Source organism: Pezoporus occidentalis, unplaced genomic scaffold, assembly GCF_034315485.1.
Source record: "Pezoporus occidentalis ecotype Australia unplaced genomic scaffold, CSIRO_AGI_Poc_V1 ctg36, whole genome shotgun sequence".
In the NCBI taxonomy this organism is placed as follows: Eukaryota; Metazoa; Chordata; class Aves; order Psittaciformes; family Psittacidae; genus Pezoporus; species Pezoporus occidentalis.
Window position 1 is genome coordinate 2,440,039 of NW_026915591.1, and position 16,393 is coordinate 2,456,431.

General features: G+C 47.6%; 1 long non-coding RNA gene across 1 annotated transcript; it reads right to left on the bottom strand.

The window, feature by feature from the left end:
• Positions 1 to 11,759: 11,759 nt before the first annotated feature.
• LOC134169861 (uncharacterized) lies at positions 11,760 to 15,001 on the bottom strand. The gene is made up of 2 exons (XR_009967033.1): positions 13,169 to 15,001; positions 11,760 to 12,355 (listed from the first exon to the last, which is right to left on the bottom strand). It is a non-coding gene; the product is annotated as an uncharacterized LOC134169861 (long non-coding RNA).
• Positions 15,002 to 16,393: the final 1,392 nt, after the last annotated feature.

Sequence of the window (16,393 nt, forward strand, 5' to 3'; positions counted from 1 at the left end):
GGGGGTGGTGAGTGGAGGTGGAGAGGGGGCAGTCATGTTGGGTGGGATTTGTTTGTGCGATACCCTGGTAAGAAGTGACAGACTCTGTATGAGCTGGATCTCAGCAGGTCTCACCTCTGAAGTGCTTCTCTGCTCCAAACTGGTGGTGTTTCCTGCCACAGCTGGTGTGAGGAGGATGGGAATTGCTGCGCAGAGGAAAGTCACACAGCATCTGAAACAATTCAAAAATGAAAACCATTCCTGTTTTGCCCACCACATCCTCCTGTGTAGCTCACAGCCAGTGTAGCTGGGGTTTTCCTCTTTTTTCTCCACTTGAAATCTCACAAAAGCCTTTTTTTTTTTTTTTGTGGGATACCTCCCCCCTTGACCTGTGCCTGGGTACCACCACCACGGCAGCTTCACCTCATCCTCCTGCCTGCAGTAGGGCTCCCAGCTATGACACTAAGGGATTGAAGGTCAGAGAAAGACCTTTTGCCCATTTCATGCCAACAGAGGAGGCTGAGTTAAAGCTTTTAATCACCTGCTAAAATTATTGTTAAATTAGGTAGTTAAGTCAGCTGTTTATTCAGCTGAGAAACCTGCTTTTCAGCTGGCAAACCTAGCTGCTTGCCCCCATCTTTTGGCCGAACCCCAAGCAAAGCCAAATGACAGTTCCTGAGTTAGAAGGGGATCCAAAACCAGGATCTTTTCCTTTCTGCTTCCCTCCTCAGGGGTGTGCCCCCCATTCCCTAATCTCCACCTGCTCTGTTGCTCACACTCTATAGGGATGGCTTCCAGAGCCGGCTAATCCTGCCTGTAGCAGGGCTCCCACCTCCTCCCTCTCCCATTCCCCAGTACCATTCCCACCCATCTCCTCAAATCCTTCTATGGCATGAATATGCATCATGCGGCTTGGGGCTTTTCCTTATGCACATGGGTGCCCTGAGTACATCTACATCTGCTGTTATGTATAAAAAAGAAGCTGTACAGAAGTATGTTCACGCATGTGAATATGGTCATGTATTACAGGAAAACGTTTCTCCCACAAGTGTCCAGAAAAGAGCGGCCTGGGACTGCCTGTTGCTGACTTTCCTCATCCTCACTTCCACACATGCAGGGGGGGATTCCATAGGCAATAACAGCTGGAAATAGATTTCTGAAGAAGTTTAAATTAAGAATATTTTCCTCTGCTTAGGCAAGCATTTGACAGTGTAATTCTTAAATACATTTTATTGCTATTAAATTTAATACCCGTGAAGGATTACATATCTGCTTCTTTGCAAGTCTGACAGGATTAGGAGAGTAGTGTCTACTTAGTGTTTTTAAAACATCAAACACTAACAAAGCTCTGAGCAAGAAACCTTTCTGTGGGCTCAAAATGCCAAGGGTCCAGTGAATTGCACCATGCCAGGAAATCTGATGGCATGCTCTTTAAGAAGCTCCATGTTTCAGCTGCCGAAACACATGACAACAGGGACAAAGCTGCTGCAGAAATCCTCTCTGCACCCAAATACTCAGAATTCTGCTCACTGGCAGTACAAAACTGCTGGCTTCAACTCAAGCAGCCAGCTGGAGGAGCGGAAGCTTGCACCCCTTCTCCACAGGCTGAAAAACTCTGGCATTTGGGATTTACACACTATTTGCAGTGCTCACGTAGGAACTAATTGTTCATAGCTGCATTGCTTGTAATGATCTCTCTATTCCAGAAATATATATATGGAAAGAAAGTCAGTTCTCTTAGTCCTGAAACTACAGATTTGTAGCAGAGATGTTGAGTCCTCAGAAGAGCAGGAAGTGCAGCTGGGGTGGGATGAGCCAGGCTGGCTCAGACCCTCCTGGCATGGCAAGGAGATTGGCACAAGGCCCTCTGAGGGATCTGTCTCTTTAAAATAATCCTCAGTTTCTCAAAAGAGGCTGAAAGTCAATACTGTTTGCTGTAATTAATGGCCTCTTCAGCTCAGGCACCAGCCTTAGGCAAATCCACCTCAAAAATCCCCTGGAATAACCACCACCACTTTGATGATAGCATATGAGGTGACTTGCCTTGCGTTACAGTAAATTGGCATGTGGGAAGAGCAAACCAGCCTCGCCGCTTCCCTGCTCCCTCCGGAAAGCTCTCACGCAGGAATGGGATTCTCCACCCTCCATCTTCAAGGACACCGGGACTGTGCACTATGAGTCGGAGCCAGTCACTGCGAGGCTCTGAAGGGCCCATAAGCACAACATATAGGTACCACGCAGGGGCAGGGAAGCATAGTTTTGATTCAGCTGCTGTTAGGGTCACTCTGGGCATCTATAAAGATGAATTAGCTCTGGATATTTCCAGGCATAAGGGTTTGGCACTGGAACTCATAGAAAAAAAACACTTGAGCTAAGAAATGGTTAGGTTTTTTTTTTTTGGCGTTAATATTATTATTGTGCTTTCCTTTTCAGAGCTAACAAATATTTGTCCCTGAGGAAGGGAGCATGTGTGATAGGAAGGCTACGGGCACTGGAGGCATCTTTACAGGCAGAGCCTATCTGCAGAAGGTGAATGACAGTAAAGCAGCACTTCCTGATAGGTACCAAATGGACCCAGAGAAGATTCACCCATCTCTGGCAAGATGTGATGGACAGGAATCCCCAGAAAGCTCATTTTCTGTTACAAAGGGGAAAGAAGAAGTTACAAAACAAAAGTCACTCTAAGAGTTGCCTTCAAAACTCCAGCAGCAGATTTAAATGTAATCTCCAATTACTTCTTCACCTCCACAGCTCAGCTCAAATTCCTCGTAACCGTTTCCTTTACATCAAAGACACAGAAACTTGAAAAAAAACATAATCAAAGCAGCAAACAAATCATGAGGGAAAAAGGGCTTCTTAAAGCAGCGCGCAAGGCAGGTCTCTCCTCATTTGCGTAAGGAGAGCCCAAAGACAGAGCCTTGCAGTTACTTACTAAAAAATGGGGTCACATGGGAAGGCTCTTGGCTAAATCCTCCACCCCAAATCCCACAGCTAGGCTGGCGTGAGTCTAGTTTAAAGCCATGCTTCCAAACCAAGCCGCTTGCATTGAAAAGACCTGGAGGTACAGGAGAAATGCTGGCCAGCCCCACAGGGCTGGGAAAGGGGTCAGACACCTTGCCAGGGGCTTCCACAGCTTGAACCTTACCCACAATTACCCAGCCCTAATTAGGTTGATGGGAAACAGGAATTTTCATGAACAGAGGCCAGGGTGAGGGGCTGTCACCATAGTGCAGCTTCAGTGCTACTGGTCTGAATCATCAGCTCGAAATGAGATAGCAGCACCAACCAAGAATAAATATTTCCATCCTTGGCTCAGATTTGTTGCCATTGGAGGATGATGTGAGTGCAGGAGGACCCACAGGCACCCCATATGGGGCACAGCAACTTTTCCACAGATGGCCTAGTGGGAAGCAGAATTTGTGGGTAATTCATTATCCAGCCTGCAGTAGTAAATGCGGCACGGTGTATACACACCCAACAGAAGACTGATTGCCCTGGCAGAGACCAGTGCAGTCCTGGGAAGTTTCCTTTGTATTAAGTTCTTCTGACACTAATGTCGGTGCCTAAGCAAACATATTAGGATGACTAAAACACCAGGACTCCTAAGAATCACAGAGCACACATGCTGGAAATGTAGCAGCAAACCCAGAGCAAGAGGAAAGCAATGTGCCTTTGCTTTTAAGGCTGACCCTTGGTCTCTCCTGCCTTTGCATGATTGCGTTGAGTTTGGTAAGGTGCTTATGGGTGAGCCAATACTTCCTCACGACACTTCATTGTTATTTATGAGGCAGACCTAAATATTCTAGGTTAAAAAGTATTGTGTGTAAATTATGCACGTGTGAAGAGTAATTGAATTTGATTATGTCCTTTACAGATATGGGAAGTAAAATCACAGCCTGCACTTGGTAGAATTACAGTGTTGGAAGGACAGCTGAAACAAGAAGAAATTCAGGTTCATTGCCCATATTACTTGGTGCCTCCACACAGTACTAAAGGTTTTTTGCACAGATCTGCAGCCGAGATATTCCCATTTGGAAGAACCTGAGATTCAGGGGATTATGAAGGATGTGTGGGATTATTAGGCAGTTCTCCATGCTGAAGGTGAAAAAGACTCTCATAGACATACTTAATGGTCTTTGAAACAAGAATAAAGTACACAGGGTATTTTTAGAAGCTGGCCTGCACTTGCCAACACCTGCATCTGCTGATGGCAGAGGCTCCTGAGTGTCGACACCCAGCACCTCTCCTTGCCATATTGCTCCAGAGATTTACACAAGATTATCTGCTGCAGCCACGAGAAAAAGGGAAACATAAAATGCACGTGATTGGCTGAAGCAGGGAACATACCCCGACCAAAGCATCCCTGAAAAATCACCTCTGAAAAACTCAAAGGACCTTGGTTCCCCTTCTGCAAACCAAGAACCTGTTTGTGCTTTGAAAATGCCACCCTGGAGCACCAGATGTTGCATGGTGGCAATATCCTGTAGTGTACGAGAAGAACAGAGGTGAGACTTGTCCACAAGACTTTAACAGCTCCCTCCTTTGCCCATCTCTTATCTTGGTTAAGGACACATCATCTCCAAGTCACCTGGTTTGGACTTTGTTCTGGAAAGCCAAATGGTGGCTGCTGCGCAAAGACACCAGCACTAGCCAGTTATGGGAATGCTGAAGTGATGTGAGTTAAAATTCCTTTGGAACTCACACTTCAAAAAGCACAAAAATACAGAGTGGTTTAGTGCTTTGCATGTTTACCTACCACTCCAAAGAATGGTTAGAAGAAGGTTGATAAGTAGGGGTTTGTAATTATCCTGTGTGTTTTTCCTTTCACCTTATTTGCTAATAGTTTCCTTAGAAATAGACACACAGACACTGGAATGAAGCATTTTCCCATGAAAGACTACTAATGCCAGATTGTGTAAGGTCATAGGAAATTACTTGTTATTACTTGTTTGGGTTTTGACATTAAAAATTTGTAGTGTCTGAATTTTCCAGCAAGAGAAACTTAATCTTATTGTATAAGAATAATCCCAAGCCAGTAATAACATTTCTGAAGGAACCAGTCATGGAAAACATGTTTCTCAGAACTGTTCTCAGGACAAGAAATTTCCTAGGCAAATCTAAAACTGGAAAAAAGAAAAAAAGGAAAATTGAGACCAAGGGGTCAGGATAGAGGGATGGCTGGAACTACTGTTCTAGAGTGGCATTTGGGAATTCAACATGTCACTTCTGCTAGTAAGAGCAGTTAGCCATTCTTCACCAGGATGGCTAACTGCTGTGCTTTAGATTACAAAGGATCGTTTGACATGGGAATAATAACAGTAAAACCATCAGTTTATAGGGACTGTGCTATAGAAATCCACATACCAATATCCACCACCCCTCGGGCTTGGTGTGAAAGTCCAGGATGATTTTCTCTCTGTATGGTTTCCTCTCCAATCCTGAGCAGGGCTTTGGAGGAAAAGCCAAGAGGCAGCCCTGGCAGCAGGCCTGTGACATAGGCAACTCTCTGGAAAGATAACAGGGCATGTTATCAGCCTAGCCCTTAGGGGTGCTCTAGTTTTAGGGGTACAGCCAGGCATCTCCCTTGATATTCAGCCGCCATACAGGTTGGCTGGCTGCTCCCTGCTGTTCAGCAATGAACCTGGCCTCCTGTCCCCAGGACTTTCTCTTGCTTGCTAAGCATAGCTGCAGGGGCAGGCTCTTTTCCTACCCAGAGCCATACATGGAAAATACATTTTGCTGACAGCATTGTATCTATCAATTCTCCTATTAAAAGAAGAGACACAAGTTTTGTTTCTGCTAAGGCTTGTATGTGCAGTAAAAGCCCTTCTATCAACAGGCACCAAGGAAACGAGCTGGCTGAAACCCAGCTAAACTGTACAAGATCTTATCTACCATCTCACAGCCTGTTGGATTAATGCCTGCTTGCATTGAGGGCACCCTGTTGGAGCAGGGTCTGGGACCGGGATCAGGGGAGAAAGGAGCCACACTGCCCTCAAGCCCTCTTCTGGGTTCTCCTTTGTATCTGCCACCTCACTGTGCTATGTACTCTCTAGGTGGGTATCCCTCCTTTCCATCAGGGTATCCTCCCTGCACCCTGAAGAGAAAGCTTGGAAAAAGGCTAGACAGGGAAGAGAAAAAGTAAAAAACAAAGAGGTATTTCAGCCCTAACAAGGGCTGTAAAGAGCAGCATCAACCTGATAAACACTTTTCACTGGCAGCAGTAATGATTTGTTTGTGAAACATTAATTTGGAGCCAGTCTGACATAGATCTTTCTTTTCCCCTCTATTTATTGTTACCGCTCAAAGTGTTTTGCTGTGATCTAAGGAGATGTTGCAGAGCTGAGCACTGCAATAACCATGGCAGTTTTGGATTATTCACTTACCAGGCCAACAGGGAGGATCTTTGTAACAGGAGGCCAAAGGCAATTCCAATCTCATTCTGAAAAGCTGCATTTCATTCAGGCACCCTTTGAGGATCAGAGTTTCTCCATCATCTGAAGCTATTGCCTTAATCTAAATTGTTATTTCAATTGCTTTCCATGAATTTAGCACTTAAAGGGATTAGGGCAAAAAAGCTTTAATTTTCCTTCTGACCTTCTAACATCATCAAACAAAAGTTGGGACATCAGCAAAGGGATTTTAAGTCAATAATTATTTGTAGTGACTGTATGTTTGTGAGCCAAATGCTGCCCCTGTTCAAATCCTCGCTCCCTGTATGGAGCAGAGTCATCTGCCGAACTCTTCTGGGTTTGGCTTTACATCGGCCTCACCAACAGGACAGAACTAGCAAACAAGGCAAGAGAGCAGAGATCCAAATAAAAATCAGAGCAATGAGGCTGTTCTGCTTGAGTCCCAGCAAGTTCTCTAAATGGGCTGATGCTGAAATCCTGACCTTGTTTGCTCTTGGGCTGCCTGAGCTGCTGCCTACCCTGTAGCCAAGATGAATTAATTTGTGGCAGTCAAGCAACTTCCATGAAATCATAAAACAAGCCGAAAGCTGTTGGTGTGCTGTTGAGGAGGAGACAGGGAACCAACATGTAGGGATTTATGGCACAGCATACCAAGCTAGCACAACTATAATCTCAGGTTGTGTTGCCTAAAAAAGAGGCACATCAGGTACCTCATTCTGTTTTGTATTACCCTGAGCAGAAGTTGAGGGATTTAAATAGGCTCAAAGCATGTGCCAGTGAAGGGACAGTAACCAAGGAGACCAGATCTTTATTCCTTTAACGTTTCATCTCTTATACCAGGTAAGAAGCTGAACTGTGAAGTCTGCTTTTTGCAGACAGGTTTAGTTACAGTGGTGAGTTGTAGGTATAGATTTCCTTTCAGTCCTCAGAGCTCATCTTTGTGTCCTCCCTGGTCCTGTGTTGGTTTGCCTTGCTGTCACTTCACAGTTATGGTGACATTGCTAGAGTTAGAAAAACTGATTTAGAGGTGTGGTTCATGCTCATGGAGGGGATCCAGGGGAAAGCAGTTGTGCAAGACCTTAGTGGCTGCAAGAAACAGCAAGGCTAGCAGGAGACCTGGAAAGAGGCATAACCTGTGGCAGGAGCCTCTCATCACCATTCCCTTGAAGAAGGTCCACAGGTTGCTTGGGCAGCACATGGTGGTGAGGTTGGGATAGATACCTTATGCCATAGCGGGTCTGTGGGGCTGCAACAAGGACACATATCCATGCCAACATTGCCTTGCAGCAGGCTGCACATGAGGCCAGCTCCACTTTCTTCTTTCTGCTTTTGCAGGTCTTTTTTCTTCAGATGCTGCCTCCTTGGGACGGAACCGTTTCTCACAAAATCTCTGCAAGCGCTTTCCAAAACAACGAGTCCCTGTTAGGAGTCTTCACTTACTCCAGTACCAAAGTACAGGGGAACCACAAACAAGAACTGTAGTGTTGCAACACCACTGTGCTGTCACAAGCCATCTCAGCTAAAAATAAACTGCCAGGATACACTGGCAGCCTAAACAAGCTTCAGACTTTCTTTCACCAAATGCTGTAAGGAAGACGCCCTTCAAGAGCACTAACCCAGACAGGGCACAAGGAGCTTCAAATACTGCAGTGAGTTTCATTTTTTGCCTCTCTTCTGAGTGTTAAGTCCCCCCTGAACCCTCTCCTGCTCCTCTGTCCTCAGTAAGGAGGCTGGAGCCCCTGGGATATCTCCAGAAGCATTTCTATCTGAAGATTTTGTCCTTGCTCTCATCACTTCAGTATATACATGCGGCCCCAGGAGAGCAAATCCCCATGCGGGGACAGGAACAACCCTCACCTTTGCTTTTAGCTGAATTCAAGCGATCCGTGATCTCTGGTTTGTAGCTCACCTCTTCATGTTTTGCAGTGATATGCAAGATTTGCACAGCTTTACAGGGAGTGGGGAATCGGCCTTGTGGAAAACCACCCACAGGCAGACAAAGGCTGGCAACAAAGCCCAGCAAGCTGTTCTGTCTGAGCCGGGACTGCTCCATCTCCGGCTTCTGCCGGGACTGGCAATAGTTGAAAGCCGGGTTAGTTTTCTCAACTGATCTTGCTTTGGTCTTACCAGGTTATCTGAAGTTTAGCTCCCCCCCACTGCCCCTGTGTGTGCTGAATGGAGTGCGATACTTGCCCTGAGTCGCAGCCACATACCAGGCTGCCCACAGTACATCGTCCTGTTGCTTGTCAAGAGCCCCTCTAGGCAAGTTCCTCAGCTCCTCGCCTTTTAAGATGAGCTGGAGAGAGTAAAATGGTCCCATGATGGTCCTTAGGACACTTTCACGAGGTTGTCTAATGTGCATCAGATATGGTCCCCCTGCAGCAGCAGCTTCCCGTGAGACCAAGACAACAGACAACAGCTCCCAGCTTCCGAGGCCGCACCGTGTGTCTCATTTATACAAGATTTTCCTTCCCTCTCTCAATACTTTCTTTTCAGTGTTCTCCAGCTCTGTGAGAAAGCCAAAGAGGCTGGAAACAAAGCTGGAACTTTTTCCCCTCCTCTCCCCTAAATGCAGAGATGAGGTGCAGCCTCATGAGACCCACCAGCCTCTCCACAAAGTTGCCACTGGGCTCAGTGGGAAGCCTATGATCCACCTTTGATACCTCCTTGGTCCTGCCATACTGCAGATACTGGGATGCAATCCAGAAAGGTTTGGGTTTCACCAGTCCAAAATCAGTGAGGAGAACAGCACAGCTCCCTCACCAATCCCAGCTCCAGTGAATCCCCATGAACCCCATCAGCAGAGACATCCCCAGTGCCCCTTGCTGTGCCCAGGCATACATGGCCATGTCACCAATAGAAGCCATGCCTTTACCACCCGCTCTTCCTGCTTTGTGTCCAAAATAGCCACACTCGGGTGCTCAACCCACAGCATCGCTGAGCCATGCCTGGGAAGAAAACTCTTACCCTTTATCTTCTTTCTTTGCCTTTTGGCCTTTTAAAAAGACTGACTAAGTAAGGGAACAGGATGCTGGCAAGTGGAGATAAAAGCAGGCTGCAGGTGGTAAGGGACAATACCCTTCCTCTAGCATCAAGCAGTCATGGAGCTGGTGGGGCAGGTCAGGCTGCTTTTCCGTACCACCTGGACATGGAGAATCCCAGTTCAAGGAGAGGTGACGCTCAGTCCCCAGCTGGATCCCATGGCAGGCACTGCGAATACCATGTCCTCAAGGCTGGCTGCAGGTTTATGGGCTGGCTTGTGCTGATATGGTTCACAGAGTGGTGGAAGAGAAAACACACATTGGCTCCCACAGCTGCCCTCCTGTAGCATGTCTCCTTTACCAGTGCAGAGGAATGGTGGGAGATGCAACACTGGCAGAAGACGATGGTTCAGAACGGACACCCAGTTGATAGGAAAATTTTTACAATGTACCCAGTTTCAAGCAGGACCAAGTGCTGCAAAAGTTTTGATCCAGTGGTGCCAAATCACTTCCAGCTGAAAGCAAAGGTTCCTTTAATGCTCTCTCACTCAAGGCTAACCCTTGACTTAACCCAGCATGGCACCTCATTTGGACACAACTGAGGGAGGGCAAAGTGTTTTTAAGTGCACAGATCTCTGCTGCAGGGCTTTGGAGCTGTATATAGGATCGTTTGTGGCTTTGTGGAAACAGTTGATCACCTGAGTCCCTCTCAGAGCTCCTTGGTCAGAGAGCGTGGTGTGCAGAGCATGGGGCCAAACCACTTCCAAGCACTGCTCCCACCCAAATCACAGTTGGAGCAGGCACAGGCACAAGCTGAGCCAGTGTTAACCAAATGAGAAAGAGTTTTGACTGGCACCTAGTGAACATTGAGCAAGGGATGCACTTCAGATCCCTGTAACAAACAATTTCACCTTCAAAACCTCATGTATAGATTTGCTCATAAAAATTGCTAAAAAAAACCCAAGGCACAGGAATACTTGGGCAGGTCCATCTGTGACCAGCATGCTTCGAGTCTTGCTTCTTCAAGTTATTAGCAGGTATAAAAGAACATTAAAAATACCTCAGTCTGTTGGGGATTCGGGAGTGAAACCTTGCCCTGTCCGGATCAGGCCCTGAGAAAGGCAGAGGCGGTGGGGGTGAAGGAGCAGGCTCTGTTTCCCTGCATATGGCTGCCAAGCTGCAGCCAGCCCGAAAGGCAGAGGACAAGACTATAAAGCCACACGCAAGTGATTATGCCTTTCACTCACCTTCATTTGCTGATTGCAAGGCTGTGAATGAGGGAGGCTGACAGTAAAATTGAAGCAGCTGAAGGCTGTTGTTAGAGATGCAAAGCAGAGATGCAGTTTCCCAACCTCCCAGCTGGCCTGTTACACTCCGGTCCTCTGGGAACAGACTGAAACCTACTGCCTGACAGTGGTGGGCAGTGTGAAATCCTCGGTCCCTATGAGATAACAGAGATCAGGATGTGGCATCAGCAATGAACCTGGAAGAAAACAAAGCAACACCTGGAGCTGCAGCTCCCTGCCATGGGATGAATTATGCCTTGCTAGAGAGGGGCTGATGCTCAGAGTGTTAATTCATGCTAACAGGAACTTGGCCCCATGTATTTGAAGCCTCTGTACCAAATCCCTCATCATTGGCTGCAGATGTAGCAGCAGTGCATCAGCACGGAGGGATGAAACAGGGTCCTGGCCTGGGGCAAGGCTCCTTCAGCAGCAGAAAAAACAATCAGCTCAGGTTTGAGCAGAGCTCAACACCTCCCAGCTTGCCTATAGAAACACTGTGATACTGCAAACGCTCCTCGGGGTTTTGTATGTTTTCAGTCAGCAAATGCTCAGTCTGACTTTCCCTGTTTCTTCATAAATGCTTAAACTTCTCCTGAAATGCCCTTGTAAAATCTTCCATTTTTAAACACAATCTGGAGGGTAAAAGAAAAAAAAAATAAAATGAAAAGAGGTGTGCAGCTGAGGCAGACAACATTGGCTGGCTATAGGATTTATGCTGCATCATTGCTATATTTGGCTCTTCCTAATATCAATGCCCACTGCGTTTTTAAGGCTGCATTAAAAAGATAAAAAAGGAACCAGACAATGACAGTTCAGGCCTAACTTTGGTACCGTTGCATTGGTCAAATATACAAAGCAGCTGCTCTATAGTCCAGAATCAATATTTTCACATCGGAGTGCTGCACAAAACACAAACCAGAGAACTGGGAAGATTTTGACAGGAATTTCTTTGGAAAGTCCTGGTTAGGCTCAGGCAGCTCTGGAGGCTGGGCTGGCAAGGAGTCAAGGCTGCAGGAAGCCTTTACAGGAGCTTTTTGCAGGGAAACATCCAAGTGTTTTACGGCTCTGCAGCTGTATGGGCCAAAGTGGAATTTGCTGGGTTACAGCTATTTTCCACTGAATGGACTGGGAGCTGTAGCTGCTGCTCTGTGGGATAAATTTGATCTTGTGGTGACTTGAATTTCCTCACATGAAGAAAAACATTTCCCTGCTAGTTTGTGTGTCCGAAAATACACTGAGAAGGGGAAAGTCATGTCAGATGGTGCAGCACAGATAGTAACCACATCACTTGCACCCTGTGTTATCCTCTTGGCTGACTGCACTGCTGAATAAATGATGCTGCAGGGGTGGTAAGTTGTGATGCCACTGCTTGGAGAGTAAATTACTGCTTTGAGAACAAAAGCAGCAAGGTTAGTTCATCAGATATAACTTGTTTCTGCTAGGAAGGAAAATCTCAAGCCAAAGAGCTTCTCTCCGCAAAAGCAAAATTTGTAAAATAATTCATGCCAGCAAGTTATTACTTTTCTGATCAAAGCATCTTTAAGATTAATAGAGAATCCCTCCGTATACAACATGTATATGCACATGAATGCCGTTTCTTAACCGCTGTCTAGCTCTAGGAGATAGGAAGGTGGAGCAGCAGTAAAAGCTGGATCCATCAAGATAGGAGCCAGCACAGCACACAGAGAGCTGACTTCTGAGGAGAAAAGAAATAAAAATTCAAATTATCAAGAAGAAAAGAACACTGAGATGTGAGGGATGCTCAGTGCCCTGCTGCGGGGCTGGGTTCGCCTCTCCTTTGAGATTATCTTTTATTAGTTCACTGTTGCAGGTTGAGATAAAGTCCTTGAAAACAAAACTGTAGTGACCTCTCAAACTCTAAGGAGTTTAGGCAATGTTTAAAAATAGGAGTTTAAAACTCCTGGCAATGGCCATGGTTTTCCAGGGTCCACTTTTATCTGGATGTCTATATGAGGAGGGACAGGTTTTCCAGCAGCTCCAAGCATCCTTGCCAGGGAGGGAAGACACCACTAAGTCAGGGACACAAAATGCCTCGAGTCCAGTGCTGACCACCACAGACTGCTACTGGAAGTCACGGTCCCATGAAGGTGACCCAGTGCCTTAGCCTGAGTGTGAGGCAGTGTGAGAAAGGCAGAAGCAAGCCCCAAGTACATTCCCAGATACTCTCCAGCAAAGTCAAGCAGCTCCTCTCCCCAGCCTGCAACACCACAGCACCTCCTGTTTATACACCCCATAACCTGTAATTGCCTTACTTGGAGCTTTAATCAGCTGCAGCATAAATACATGGGTGCAGTAAACTGCTTCTGGCAGGGGGGCAGCCTCTCCTTGCTCAGGCTTCCTGAGGGGAACAGGGGTGGGGCAAAAAGGGGCTGTATAGTTTAGCCAACACTATGGTGTATGGTGTTGGGGAAGAGTTGCAGCTCCTACATAAGACCCAAATTTGCTCCATACACCAGCCTCGCTAGCACACAGTACTGACCATACCCACCTGCCATCCCCATGGGTGGCTGGAAACTACCTGTGTGATTTTGCCTGGGTTAAGGCCACATCTGGAATTCCAGCATACTCTGCTGGGATGGCTTATGAGCAAGACAAGGCTCTCCATCCTCAGGAGAACAGCCACAAATTGTGCTCCTGAGGACCCCATCCCTCTTGCCCTGCAAAGGGGAGAAAAATGAGACACCAGGCATGTCCACATGCATGGTGTTTAGGTCCTTCTCAGGGTGGACTCTCACCTCGATACCAAACATATTTTGCTAGCAGAGCACACTGATGGGGCATCCAGGGTGCTGCGGAGGGCAGAAATGTCTCAGGAGAGACTTAACTGGGCAAAACACGTATATTCTGCAATCTGCCATCCACACCCATGGTTGGCTTCTTGGGCAACTCTGCCTGGTTTGCCCTATTCCTGTTCCAGAACAGTGGGGATTGATTTGCAGTCCAAGCTGATGGGGTGTTGAAGAGGCCATGCTGATTCAGTGAGTGCAGAGGGCTGTGATTCACACCGGAGGGTGCATTTCACTCAAGCCCTTGCTGCCTCACTCCCTGCCTGCCACGATGCCAAAGGTGCTGGCTCCACGGTGGGCAGCTACTGATCAACTGCTGGCCTCCCAGTCGGCAAGGTGATGCCATTGGGATCAGTGGTGTTTTGCACTAATAATCTGGATCTGCAAACCAGGAGTGAGAAGGAGAAGAGCACTACAGGAGCAGAGATGCCAACATGCAGGGTGGGTAGGCAGCTGCCAGAAACATGCTGGGTGCTGCAGCTAAATCCCCCGGGTTCAGTGAGGCAGAGCTCTTCACCAGAGCTGACATGCACTTTGGGAAGGCAGTGAGGATGCTGAGCCCAGCTAAGAGAGCCAGGATGGAAACCCTGGCACTCTGCAAACACAGAGCCTGGAAATATCTAGGGGATCAGGACACGAACCACGGTGTACCAGGAAGGGGGAAATGGGGGGGTAAAGTAGTAAAAAGCTCTGATAAGGGCCTTGTAATCAGGACAAATGGTGAGTGATTCAGCAGCAGCTGATCAAGGAAGGAGTAAAGTATATTTCTTGCAATGTTTAACTTGCTGACTGTGACGGCGCCACAGCCTCCGATGAAGCAAAGCAGCACATGCAGCGAGCAGGTAGCTTCCCCCATCACCATGGCACCCGCTCATCTGCTTCTTCCAAAAACCCTGGCATCTGTGGGCTTCCTGCAGCTGAAGAGATGCCTCCTCCTGTGGCAAGTGTGGGTCTGTCTTGCAGGACAGCAGCAGCACTTGGTACCAACCACCAGGCAGGAGGCCAGGACAAACAGCCAGGTTATTTGCTGTGTGTCCCAGTAGACAAACACCACTGGCAACCCACGTTACCTCGCGTGGGGATGTTGCAAGAAATGCAATCCCCTCCTTGCCAAGCCTTGTAACAGGGGCAAACAGCCAAGCTGCAACTAAATGTCCCGACAGCCTGTGTTATTTGCTCAGACGGGGCAGGTCTGCCTTTAGCCCTCATTTCACAGTGCTGGGGTGTGGTCCTCATGATGCTCACACCACCTCAGCTCTGGGCTCTGTGGCTGGGTCGGTGCCCAGCATAGGCATTGCCTTCTATTTCCTCCCTGAATCCCTGCAACAGGTAGTTAGGAGGGGGCTTGCTTGCTCTTTTCCCTGGGGAGGCACTGGGAGGTGTCATGAAATGATCCACATGGGACTTTGCTGGGCTTTGGAAAGCCAGAAAGCCAGTGATGCTCCAGGTCACGGGTGGACTTTCCATTGTCACCTCCAGGAACACAGGTTTGGAGTCCAGGCTGAGCACCCTCCTTCAGAAATTCAGACCTAGTGAAGGAGACCTAGAGCTGCAACGGAAGAAAGCATACAGGAAAAAAAAACAGCCCAACCCTAGCACCTCCCAAAACCATGACCCAAAGTTTACTTGTGAAAATCCAGGCTCTCACCCCATACATAAAACACACGCATGCTTCCTGCAGGCACCACCCTCGCACGGCGGTTGTTTCACAATGCCTGGCTGGCAAAAGAAATCTTCATCTTTCCGAGCAGAGATAGATACCAGCTGGAGGTCTCAAATGTGCGGGACCTCTATACCTTTAGCTCCTTTCCTCTTGGCTATCACAGATAGGCCACGGCTCAGAGGAAGTTCGGTGGGACACTTCTGCTGCCTATGGAAAACTAGCAATGCCCAGGGGAGAAAACAGCCAAAACATCCCCCGAAATGATGGTGGGTGGTATGAATCCCCACACCATGACATAGTGGAGATGGAGGAGGTTCCTTGGTTGCATTGGGTCTTTCCACAATCCCTGCATCTTTTCCACACATTGCACTGGGCGGCTGGGAAAGCCCAGCAGAAAGGTGCTGTGGCAGGATGGGCTGTGTGTGCCATGGGGCTGAAAGCTGTTCTGCTGGCGCAACATGGGGAAGAGTGGGAATAACTCCCTGTGCTGAGCGTGCCCATCTCCTTTCATGGGAGTAAGTGAGCATCTCTGGTGCCACTATGGTGCAGAGCTCTGCCTGCTCTCCCCACCAGTGACAGAGGGGGCTCTTGTCCAAGCCATCACCAAAGCTGGCATTTCAACACCACATCAACACTGCTCACACAAAACAGACCCACAGCAGACACATCCCTACCCAAATGGGCAGTGCTGTGCTTAACTGTGCAAGCTTGCAGCACTGACTGAGCACAGGAGTAGCTTGGCAAGCTGGATAAATGAAAAACAAACAACCCCCAAAACAAAACACAGGTACAAATAGTGATAAAATCAACTTTGCAGAGATCACAGTTATACTTTCTCCTTGGTATAGCACTGCTCCTTCCCAGCCAGGGTGCTGAAATGCCTCTGGAGGATCACAGATAGGCAAAAACACAAAAGGAGAAGGAGGAGGATAAACAATACAATACAAGGATAAACAATACAATACAAGACAATACAAAGATCATGTAGGTACTGAGTGAGGCATCCCTGCAGGCTGGCATGACTTAATGTGGATTTGCAAAGGCTTGTCCAGTGATTGACCAACCTGCAAGTGCCAAGGTGCAGCTGAACATGACCTGCCAACCAGACTAGTGAGAGATGGAAAGTCCCTTCAACACCTGCCATCACTGGCTAAGAAGTAGGGAAAAAACATAAAGCAGGGGATTTTACTCCCCTGGAAAACAGTTCATGGGACAAAAATGCATGGCCCTGCTTATGCTCAACTGTTTGAGCTTCCCCGTCAGC